Source organism: Monodon monoceros, unplaced genomic scaffold (assembly GCF_005190385.1).
Source record: "Monodon monoceros isolate NGI ecotype Baffin Bay Population unplaced genomic scaffold, NGI_Narwhal_1 Super_Scaffold_20, whole genome shotgun sequence".
Classification (NCBI taxonomy): Eukaryota; Metazoa; Chordata; class Mammalia; order Artiodactyla; family Monodontidae; genus Monodon; species Monodon monoceros.
In genome coordinates, this window is record NW_021703777.1 from 94374869 (window position 1) to 94386926 (window position 12058).

A 12058-nucleotide genomic window follows, 5' to 3' on the forward strand; every position below is an offset into this window, starting at 1 on the left:
GTGCAGGCTTTCTCTAGTTACGGCGAGCGGGGGCTACTCTTCATTGCGGTGCGCAGGCTTCTCATTGCGGTGGCTTCTCTTGTTGCGGAGCACGGGCTCTAGGCATGTGGGCTTCAGTAGTTGTAGTGCATGGGCTCAGTAGTTGTGCCTCACTGGCTCTAGAGCACAGGCTCAGTAGTTGTGGCACACAGGCTTAGTTGCTCCGCGGCATGTGGGATCTTCTTGGACCAGGGCTCGAACCCTTGTGCCCTGCATTGGCAGGCGGATTCTTAACCACTGCACCACCCACCAGGGAAGCCCTCATTTCTTTTTTAATTATTATTTTTAAATTTATTTATTTATTTTTGTCTGTGTTGGGTCTTTATTGCTGTGCGTGGGCTTTCTCCCCTTGCGGCGAGCGGGGGCTACTCTTCCTTGTGGTGTGTGGGCTTCTCACTGCCGTGGCTTCTCTTGTCACAGAGCACGGGCTCTAGGCACGTGGGCGTCAGTAGTTGTGGCACGCGGGCTCGGTAGTTGTGGCTCATGGGCTCTAGAGCGCAGGCTCAGTAGTTGTGGTGCACGGGCTTAGTTGCTCTGCAGCATGCGGGATCTTCCCAGACCAGGTCTTGAACCTGTGTCCCCTGCATTGGCAGGCAGATTCTTAACCACTGTGCCACCAGGGAAGCCGCTTCATTTCTTTTTGTATTGTTATGCTTTGTTTCCCATTTTAGTTTTTACTTGTCTTATAAATATTAGCTGTAAGTTCATACTAATTTGAAGAAAATGAATTAATGTAACAAAATATAGGAAGTGAAAACTAGAGGGAAGTTACATTCCTCTACAGCTTACCTAACTGAACAGATGCTGTGAAATCAGTGATGTGAAAAATCTTCCAGAAAACTTCACAGAAATATCTTGAGTTGCTTCATCTTTTGATGTGTAATAGTGGACTGTAGTGGCAGGCTCACTGCTTTCTTTTTAGTGAACTGACGGGAATTTGCAAAAACAGTGATTGTAGGTATATGACAAATAAATTTATCATTTAAAGCCATTACCTTGATCATTTTTTAATACAATAGAAATGAGCTGATATGGAGAAAGGAAGGTTTATGACTAAAATAAAAGTTTCATGAAATAATACCTTTACTTTGTAAGGGAAAAACGTTATTACATACAATTTCACTAATGTTTAAATGCAACATAGAGAAATAATCCCAAATAAACACAATACAAATAAAAATCGGGAACATTTTATTTAATGTGATTAGTATGCTGTCTGTTCATTCCAGTCTGAGATACACAAGGGCAGTTCTCACATATCCGATTAACCCTGTTTCTTTCCTTTGTTTTTAATTGGATTAACTATTAAAGCACTAGTGAGTAGTACTACACTAATTCTGCTTTTCAGTGGACAGCCTTATTTCATCCAAGAGGATGATAAATTTGATGTCTCATAATCATTCTTTAGTGTTTATGAAAAGTAAGCTGTAATAGTTCATATTCTTTAATTACCAAGTGTGTATAACTCAATTTTTGATTGAGTCTTAGGAAGCCAGTGAATCTAACCAGATTTTTTTTCTTGAATGCATCAGTCTTTTTTTTCTGGGATATAATGGTTAAAAGTTTGAGACAGGCTGGAAACAGTAAAAAATAGACAAAATATATGAAACAATGTTTTTAAAGACACTGGACATCTGTCAGTGAAGAACAGGCAATAAAGGACATGAATCCTGAGTGAGAGGAAACAAACAAGGTGAATTCTGTGATGACTCCAGCTTACTGCCTTGAGAGAATTTCCAGGCCTCAGCACAGCCATGGGGACCACAGGAAGAGCCTGGTGGGGTCCCTCGTTTGACAAGATAGAGCTGAGAGCCGGTGAAACCAAAGTGGCTAGAGTTTGCAGCACAGAGTGCTAGAGAGGAGAGAGCTGCACAGAAAGAGAACTCTGGAAATCTGGAAAGAATCTCCCTTGAGTTTTCAGGTGAGTACTGAGCAGTGCATGCAAGTGAGGAAATTACCTGAGGCCAAGAAAAGGACCACCTGAAAGTATTAGAGGTAATAGACCCCAGCTCAAAGAGGGCTGGAAATAATGGCTGTTCCCACAAGACATACTGGAAAAGCATCATTCACAGAGCAGTGGATAGAGTACATAGAAGGGTCTTGCCTCAATTGTGGGGAATAATTAGCCCTAGGCTGAGCACTGTTGTGTCTTGTATTTAAAGCAAGATCTGAAAACATCAAACTGTTCCCCAGTAAGTGTGCCAGAACGAAGACCTCCAGGAATACAAAAATATCCAGTACCTAGAAAGGTAAATCTTTCATTGTCTGGCATCCAATCAAAAATTATCAAAGATGCAAATAAGTGGGAAAATAGGACCCATACTAAGGAGACAAATCAATTGAAACTGATCCAGATGTTAAAATTTGCAGCCATTATATTGTAACTATTCCATATATTCAAAAAGTTAAGTAGAGACATGGAAGATAGACCAAACTTCTAGAGATGAAAACTACAATGTGCGGAATATAAAACACTGGGTGGGATTAATGGCAGATTTGACATTTCAGAAGAAAAGATTTATGAGTTTGAAGACGTGTCAATAGAAACTATCCAAAATCAAGCACGGAAACAAGACAATGAGTAAGCTGTGCACAACTTTCTAATACGCCTGTAATAGGAGACTAAGAGATGGGGAAAGAAATCTGAAGAATTTATTTAAGGAAATAGCTTAAAAGTTTTTTTAAATTACAGAAACTGTAAACCCACCGATCTAAGGAGATCAATGAACCCCAAGCACAAGAAGCATGAAAACAACTACACCAAAGCACATCATAATCAAATTGCTTAAAACCAGAGATAAAGACAAAATCTTTAAAAACACCAAAGGAAAAAAGGCATTGTTTCCAAGACGAGAATGACATCAGATTTCTTTTAGAAAATAATCAATTGAGACATCAATAGACAAACTTAATTAATGTATTAGAAAGAACCCTGTCAATCTAAAATTTTATGCCCAGAGAAAATATTTCAAAAACAGGTGAAATAATTTTTCAGACCAAAGCTGAAAGAATTCATCACTAGCCGACCTGTAATGCAAGAAATGTTAAAGCAAGTCCAGTCTTTCAGGCAGAAAGAAATACACTAGAGACTGGCAAACTATAGTCTGCAACCTTGTTAGTTTACTGCCTGCGATCTAAGAATAGTGTTTACATTTTTTAAATGTCATTTAAAAATATCTCCAGAGATTGTCAAACGCTTCTTGGGGTGCAAAACCGCCTCCAGTTGAGAACTACTGGCTCTATATACCCCAGTTAAAATGCAGAGATTTTTGGATTGGATAAGAGAGCAAGACCCAATTATATGCTGCTTATAAGACACAAGTACGTTAAAAACAAAAAAATGCAAAAAGAAATGTGATGGTAACACCAATCAAAAGAAAGCTAGAGTGACTATTGTTATTAGACAAAGTAGATTTCAGAACAAAGAATACTGCCAGGTGTAAAGAATGTAAAATGATACAACCACTTTGGAAAATACTTTGTCAGTTTCTTGTAAAGTTAAACATGCATCCATATGATCTAGCCATTCTACTCTTAGATATTTACCCAAGAGAAAAGGAAATATTTGTCCATGTGAAGACTTTTACATAAATGTTCATAGTAGCTCTATCATTTTGTAATAACCAAAATTAGAAATAACCAAAGTGTCCATCAGCAAGTGAATAAACTGGTATATGATAGAAGACATACAATGGAACACTATACAGCAATAAAAAGGGAATGAACTATTGATACATACCACAACATTGATGAGTTTAAAAAATAATTATGCTGAGTGAAAGAAGTCAGACAAATGATTCCATTTATATAAAATTCTAGAAAATGCAAACTATATGGAGACGGAAGATTGGTAATTGCCACAGAAAGGCAGGGGTGGGGGAGAGCAGGAAGGAGGGCTTACCCAGGGTACCATGAAACTTGGGGATGGTGGGGATATCCATTATCCTGATTCAGGTGAAAGCTTCTTGTGTTTATAAAAGATCAAATTGTACATTTTAAATATGTGTGGTTCACTGTATGTCAGTCATACCTCCATAAAGCTTTTACAAAAGTTTGTGCCAGAAAAGTTAAATGTACAATATCTTTATTTCTTTCAGAATATCTTAATTTTTTCCATATGTTGTGAAAACTTGGGGAGCAAGTAATAGCTGGGGTGATTACTGCTATGACAGCAATGCCTTTTGGAACTTTCAGATGTGTTTGAATGTTGAAATAAATCCCTGTAGTTGTTAAGATAGTTCATCAAGAATGCTGAAAATATCAGTTAAGTATGTCATGTTATTACTTAGATATTGTCTTTGGAACTATTTGACAAATAGCAATTGCTTTTCAACTAGGAAAAAAAATAGTTGACCAAGTAGTACTAAATATTTAATAAAAGTAAACTTTCACTGAGTTTTTCAATACCTCAGTGAAATCACCAGAATGTCTTTGGATAACAGAATTTTCTTATATTGTACGTTAGTTGATAATGACTGAAGCTGGTATTGGGTGCATGGTGATGTTCGTTATACCGTTGTCTCTATTCTTATTTTAGTTTGAAATTTTTCATCATAAGACATTTTAAAACATATATTACCCAGCAATATATTATCTACTCTAAATATATCTAATTCAGTTTTGTGTGAAGTTACGTATAAACAACATAACATATCCTGTGCGAACTGATCTTGCTACATATATCCAAGAAACTAAAAGCTATGCAGCTTATTATCATCAAATTGGATTTTGAAATCTTTATAGACTTGTGATGAGTATTGCTTCTAAATGTTCTGCAGTAGTAAAACAAATGAGCTACTGTGCTGGCACTCTGCATGTTTTTTTTTATTAATTAGATACAAAGTTATACACACCATATCCAAACATGCTGTAAGAAAATATGTGAAGCATTTTCTGTCTCTCAGTATGCTTTAATGATGATAGTAAGATTTTATCATTAACAGTGGTGGAAAGACTAAGAAATTAGACTGGAAACTTGAATGCATTTTTCCCCTTTCTTTATCAATAAATTCAGCAGGTTGTTTCCAAGGAGATTTAATTTTGAAGATTTTAAGCTTTTATTTAAAAATACCATTGGCAGTTTAATAAACCCACATATTAAATTATCTTCATTATAATCTTGTGTACTTTCTTTTTTTCCGCTGTAGAATGTGGCTTGCATGAAATCTGCTGTTTAAAATAAATATTTTTCTCCTTATTGCCACTATTTTACACCCCAGATCCAGCAGTTGAACTTGAACAGTTTTCAATTCATCATTCTTTATTCTTTTTGCTTAAAAAATATGGTTTAAGTGCAATTTGTATTAGTTTTATTAAAATGTTACAATTCACAAGTTCAAAAATATCACACTAGATGTTTCCTGACCATCTTTCAAATCAAATGAGAAGACAGCAACCAATTCATGTTTTATTTATCACATTCTCTCCATTAACTGTTCCTTGTAACAGTTGCCACTGCTGAGCATGGTATTTGTGGCAGTAGGTACAGTCCTTGCTCACACTTTGAGTAAGTTGCTCTGGCATTTTCTATGAAAAAGATTTGCTGATTTCAGTCCACAATTAGCTTGTGACCTGTTGCTTTTCAAAGCACTATATTACGCCATTTGATTTGCACTTAGAGGCAATATGAGACTTCGCTTAGTCTCATTTGAGTGTTATGCTGAGTCTTTCCATATCTACATGTCAAATAGGAGGGTCAAATACATACTTAGTATGTAATTCATGAGTAGTATAAGTTGTTTAATATGTGTTGAAACTTTCACTTTAACAAATATTGAACGCCTATACAGTATGCCAAGTGTGATGCTAGGCACTTTTACATTTGCTTTCTCATAGATTGCCATAAAGGTTATAGAGCTTGCCCATGATCATGTGGTTGTTTAGTGAAAGAGCCAAAGAGTAGAACCAAAGTACTATGACATGCATTCAAGTGTCCTTTGCACTATACCATGATTCTAATCATTAAGAGTGGAATGAGATTTTCACAACTAATAGTTGCAATTTTTAACAGTACTATTATGGTTTAAACTTTCACATTAAACCAGAAAGTATTCAACATCTAGTAATTTCTTTTAAAATGAAGCTTATTTAATAAGCTGAAAACACTACCAGTGTGTAAAACCCTAATCTAGTTAGCAATTGGGTGAATTTTCTCCATTAATACCGCATGGCCTAACAGGCTGCATTGTCATCAGAGCAACAACAACAAATCTCATATATCTAAAATGTGAAAAGTTAAATCAGCCTAAAAGATTTGCATTAGAGGAACAAGATAACTAAATGGTCTTTTTAAAAAAGTGTGTCAATAGGAACTTGATGCAATTCTGTTTGCAGTCGGCCACAAGGAAATTGAATCAACTTCCTCTTGCTTCAGCCCAAGGGTGTGGCATGTGGTCTTGAACAACTAACTTGCGACCCAGATTTCTTTGAAGGACTCCTCTAGAGAACATAAGTGCATGTATACTGTAGTCGTATCCTGTAATCATCAGAGTCTTAGCAACAGCTAAATCCATCTCAGCTGAGAGCCCATGGTTTTTGTTTTTGTTTAGTTTTGTTTTTTTCCTTAATGTCAGGATTTCTGTGTAGTTTTGACTGAAGGTCAGGTAGCCTCATTCTAAGTTTGTGTTCCTTTCCTCAGATAAACTTTAGCTCTGCTCAAGTGGTATAAAATTTCAGTTGTTATTACATGTTTGAATACACTGATTGAGGCTCTGGTATGCACAAAGCTCCATTCTAGGCAATGGAGTTGGTGAGGGGCATGGGAAGGGGTGAGACAAGTGTAGCTTGGAGTGCATTCTTTGGGCATTCCCTGTGGGCACCCGGATTCAGATAACTAGGTACATCTGGCATACTCGTAGGGTGGCCCCAGAAAAGTTTTACGAAATTTGCTGAGGTAACTTATGCAAGGTAGATCATCTTAAGGGAAAAAGAAATGAGCTGGACCAATACTAAAACCATTGTTGGAGTGAAGGAGGGATTTTGAATGTGATGGTATGGCTGTACCTCAAATTTGCCCTGGTTCAAACTCCCAAGAGCATATCTGATGCCCAGGGAGCTAGAGGGCTCTACGTGAATACAGTTGAAAGCTACTTCACTAAATACGTGATGCTCAAGTAACCTTCCTTAGGGACCTCTTTAACAGTGTGTCACAAAGAAGAAAGCCATTCTTTACTACCTTGGCACCTAAGCTCATGATGATGTGAGAATAGAGGGCTCAGGGGAATAAAGGAAGAGACACAGTGACTCACTTGTCATCTGGGGTAGCCATATCACTATAAAGGGAGTGAATTTGTTACTGAGCCTGTGAGAAACATCCCTGGGGATTCAGAGCACTTCTTAGTAATGATGGGGACGTTCTCCTGAAGCTGCAAATTCTGCACTTGCTGGTGAGGCGGTGAATCATTTAGATTCACATGTTAATGGTATTGTGACCTCATCTGTATCTGTGGGCTGCTGGGGCCTGGGGAAATATGGGTTATATAAAGATGAAAAAAGTCCCTACCTTCAAAAAGGGCTCACTTTAGTGGGGAAAAAGACATGGTCATATGGATAAAAGTAAAATGCAATATATTCAATATTGTAAGTGATGTACTACACCAGGTACATTATTGAATGACACATATGAGTATTTGCATCCTATTCTGTAGAAATTGGGGCACCATTAAATGTTTTTAATTAAGGGAGGTTATCAGATCTATGTTAGAAATGTTTCTGACTAGCTGGTTTGGCAGAAGGATTGAATGAGAAGAAGCTACAATCAGGGAGACTGGTAGTTCAAGCAAAAGGTAAGTAGGGCCTAAACTAGGTCCATATCAATGTGAGTAGAGAAGGGGTTGGATTAGAGATCTTTAAGAGGACTGTATTTTATTAGATATTCAAGTGATAGAGAGAGCTTTTAAAATAACTCTAAAATCTCTAGAGACTGTATCATACATTAAGAGATACAGATTCTGGTGCTAGACTGCCTACATTAGAATCTTGGCTCTGCTATTAACGGGATAGCCTTGGGCAAATTATGTATCTCTTCCATCTCAATCTTTTCATCTATAAAGTAGGGAGGATAATAGTACCTACACTCCATACAGCCATTCTGTGAAAAGATATAATTTAATACCGTAAGTCCTTAGCAGAGGGCCTTGTACTCAAGTTTGTTTGCTATTGTTATTCTAGCTGGGGTGACTAGATGAACAGTGATAAAAGTCAGGATGAGAATACAAAGGCTTGGCAGGCTCAGAGGACAGAGAAAACGGTGAGTTCACTTTTGGATATACTGAGTCTGGAATTTCTGACACACAGTGTTTGTTGAATAGCAATAGAAATGAGTGGGTTTTTGTTTTTTAAAGAACTGTGGTTATGTGCCAGGCCCTGTTATAAACTCTTTACCTGTATAATCCCATTTAATTCTCACACAATGCTGTCAGATAATTTATATTATTTCCATTTTACAGTTTATTTAGCAAAAGAGTAAACAGGCTTGTGGCTTAACAATATTAACAAAAACCTCGGGGCTTCCCTGGTGGCACAGTGGTTAAGAATACCCCTGCCAGTGCAGGCGACATGGGTTCAAGTCCTGGTCCGGGAAGATCCCACATGCCGCAGAACAACTAAGCCTGTGCGCCACAACTACTGAGCCTGCGTGCCACAACTACTGAAGCCCGTGCGCTTAGAGCCCGTGATCTGCAACAAGAGAAGCCACCGCAATGAGAAGCCCTCACACTGCAACAAAGAGTAGCCCCCGCTTGCCGCAACTAGAGAAAGCCCGTGCACAGCAACAAAGACCCAGCACAGCCAAAAATAAATAAATTTATATAAAAAACCCCAAAAACCTCATTCCCAGAAGGCAAAGGAAGTTGTGATTTACTCTGCTAGTAGTAAGTGAGAAAGTAGATCAGCTGGGATTGGACCCAGACAATCTGATTTCCACGCTGGTATGCTGAACCACTATAATGGCTCAAACCATTTTGAACCTCTGGCTTCTAATATCTCTTAACACTAGAGTCTATTAAGATACAGTGTCCTATTTTACATAGTGTTAAATGTTTAATAATAAAAATACCTGTCATTAAGTGAATGGCTACTATATGCCAAGCATTATATGTATAATCTTCAATCTCCACAATAACCTGTCAAGATATTATAATCGATATTTTACTGCAGTGGAGACTAAGGCTCAGAAATGTTCAGGAACTTGCCCATAGTTGCATAATTATGGAGAGATTTGAGCTCCTCTCTGTTTATTCCTGAAGTCTGTTTCATTTCTGTATCATTCATGTAGTAATCTATCATGCAAATTTAGCTATATTACATTTAGTGTATCATGTCATTGTGTTTTCCAAATGATACCATGAGTTCCATGAATTCTACAACCACCTTATGAAGTTTGAGAACCAGTTTTAATTATGGATGTGTAGTTAAAAACCGGGATAGTATTTTTCAAACTTTAGTTACATAGGAATTGTGTATAGGGTCTGAGACCTTGCCCCACATGTATTGAATCAAATTTCCAAGGGTGAGTCTCAGAAATCAGATCTTTAAGAGGATGGGATGTGTTCTTAATCAGGTTCCCAGAGGACTATATTCTGAATAACACTGTAAGGGATGAGGCTAGTTCACGTACCCTTGGCATCTGAGCTCTCTGGTTGAAGTCTTATTGTACTTGCATTGTCAGCACCATACAGTTTGTTAACTCTTAATTATTATTTCAGAGCTTCTCTCATTAATTTAGCTGAGAGCAAGCATTTAGCTAAGTACGTATTCTGTCTCCTGTTCTGCCACATATTATTTCCCACTGTCTGCACCCCTTTTCACTGATGAAGCTCTAGGCAGGCTATATGGTAGGACTTGTGTTTAACAGAAAGTGAAGTGTGATGCTGTACAAGAGGGAAAGAGCATCGCACTACAGTGAAAATGAGAGATCTGGCTTCAAATTCAACTTGTACCTCTGAGTGTTGATTCCCTCGTCGGTAAAACTGGGTTGGCAGAACCTAATTCACAATGTTGTCAGATAATGTGGTGCCTGGTATACAGTTAGTCTTTCAGTGACTGATGGCTATCATCAATGCGTAATTTACCCCTACGTTTGGAGAGGAAGATCATAGAAGTATTAAGTTGTGTGTAAAAAAAAAAAGGGATATCATTTTTCAGGAATGTTCAGTTAGAGACAGGCAAGATTAAACATGTAAGTCTATGATTCTTCATGAATAATAGCATTCCTTTTATTTCGACCCATCCTAAAGCTGACTCAAATTGGACATTTACATTTGGTATTTCACAACCATCTCTTACTTATTATTTCCCTGCAGACTCGGTCAATATGACTTACTATTTTATTTTATGTGGCTAGACTGTCAGCTTCACTGTATCCTCATGAAAGAACCTAAGCTAGAATGACCTGCTAAGCCACTCTGGGATGCTTGATCCCCAGAAACTGTGAAACAAATGTTTTAAGCCACTAAGTTTTGGGATACTCTGTTATACAGCAATAGATAACTAATACCATGAGACAAAGAGAAAACCTCTATCTTGTTTCAGCCACTGTCGTTTTGTATATTCTGTCACTTAACAGCCAAAACCGAGTCCCTCCTTTCTCCAGTTAAATTTATTTGTAGGATTAACCTAAAAAAAAAAAAAAAAGTCTTTCGGGCTTCCCTGGTGGCGCAGTAGTTGAGAGTCCGCCTGCCGATGAAGGGGACACGGGTTCGTGCCCCTGTCCGGGAAGATCCCACATGCCGCGGAGTGGCTGGGCCTGTGAGCCATGGCCGCTGAGCCTGCGTGTCCAGAGCCTGTGCTCCGCAACGGGAGAGGACACAACAGTGAGAAGCCCGCGTACTGCAAAAAAAAAAAGAAAAAAAAAAAAAGAAAAAAAGTCTTTCAAGGTGCTATTTCTGGAGTCCCAGAGACTGAGAACTGGAGGAGACCAAAGAAAGCATCTTGTCCAATCTCTTCATTTTATAGGTGAAAGTAACAGCTAATATTTAGTGTTTTCTGTGCCAGGCTCTTTGCTAAGTTCTATATAACATGTAATTCTCAGGATATCCTGTGAGGTAGAGACTCACTGTCCTATTTTACAGGTGAGGAAACTGGGTCCGCACTCCTACCCACTTTGCCTTACTGTCTCTCTATTGTTAAAGAATACTTTCAAACAGTTCTATCACAAGCATATGCCAATGTTTTATTACAATCTTGCACATAAGGGAAAAAATCTGTAGTCATCCAAAGAATCATCCTGGTAGAGACATTTTAGGAAAAGTGACTGGAATGAATCACAAACTAGTTATAAAGAAAATAATGATTGGTTAAAGGTCAATTAACTCTTGATCTGGGCTGTTGATGACTGCTTTCCCATAATAGAGAAGCACTTGCCTGGCAGAGTCCTTTTTACATGTGTCACAGATTAATCAATATGTATTAATTATCACCCCTTATCACTCTCAAAAGTGTCTGTACAGATGAGAAAACTGAAGCCCCAGAGTGGGCCATTGATTTGCGTAAGGTCCCATGGAAAGGTAGTTAGTGGCAGAGATGGAATTAGAACTCAGGCCAATGTTTTATGTATTAAACAAGTTGTTCCCCCCAAACCCAGCTATTAGTCAATTAATGGAAATCAGACACTCTTGTTTCTTTCTGCCTACATAGCTCTTAGCATTTTAAAAATTCCTGGGAGTTGCCTTATGTACCTGGGGATATTTTTTGTACTGTGTTCTGGGCTTATGAGGAAGGAAGGAAACAGAACTGATACTTCCCTAAATACTTTTTTCCCTTCTCTGTAGGCAGAGATTAAGCAATCACCGACCTGATTTCATCATTACAATGAATGTAAGCCTGACAATTTACAGGAAACTTATTGTTCCTTTCCATTCCAGAAACTTGTGATACTTTCCCTCACTACATGTTGCAAACAGCTAAGTCAAGTTGTCTGTGATAGTAGTCAACACCTTTCCCTTGGGCCGTATTCACTGCACCGTTCAGCATGTTAGCTCATAATAGAGCCTTTGATTGGAGTTGGTGTTGACTTGGCAAT